Source organism: Molossus molossus, unplaced genomic scaffold, assembly GCF_014108415.1.
Source record: "Molossus molossus isolate mMolMol1 unplaced genomic scaffold, mMolMol1.p scaffold_m16_p_7, whole genome shotgun sequence".
Taxonomy (NCBI): domain Eukaryota; kingdom Metazoa; phylum Chordata; class Mammalia; order Chiroptera; family Molossidae; genus Molossus; species Molossus molossus.
In genome coordinates, this window is record NW_023425401.1 from 34,840,276 (window position 1) to 34,840,976 (window position 701).

A 701-nucleotide genomic window follows, 5' to 3' on the forward strand; every position below is an offset into this window, starting at 1 on the left:
AACTTGATCTAGCTGTGTAGAGGACTGAGAATAACCACCATAGTTTTGAAGAAAAAGGATAAGGTGAGGGGACTTTCTCTACCAGATATCAAGATTGCAACATGGTAGTGATGCAAACTTAGATAGATAAAAGGAATAGAATTGAAAGTCCAGAAACAGCTCCACACATATATGATGTATTATTGAGTCAGCATTAGAAATCAATGAAGGAAAGGATTTACTATTCAATAAATTGTCAGAGATAATTGACTAGACATATAAGAGAAAATTAAATTAGATCCCTATTTTATAGCACACACAAAATAATTTTTGTATAAATTAAAGAACTGTGAAAAGCAAAGCATAAAATTTTTAAAATTTGTGCTGAATATCTTCCCTTTGCCCCTTATATCAATTTGTCTCTGCTGCATAACAATTCAACTCACAATTCTGTGGGTTAATCATTTGGGGTTGGCTCAGCTAGGCAGTTCTGATAGTCTTGCTGGGCTTACCCATGCATCTGTTATCAGTTGCCAGGCAGCTAGATCATTCTGCTTCTGAGTGATGCCTGGCTAAAGGCTGAAGGAACTAGGCGAATGTCTCTCGTTATTCAGTAGGCTAGCTCAGACTTCTTCACATAGCATATAGAGTAGGGTGTCTCAGAAACTGTGGCAGTTTTATAAGCTCCAGTGTCTTAAGTGTTTCTCAAAACTCTGCTAATG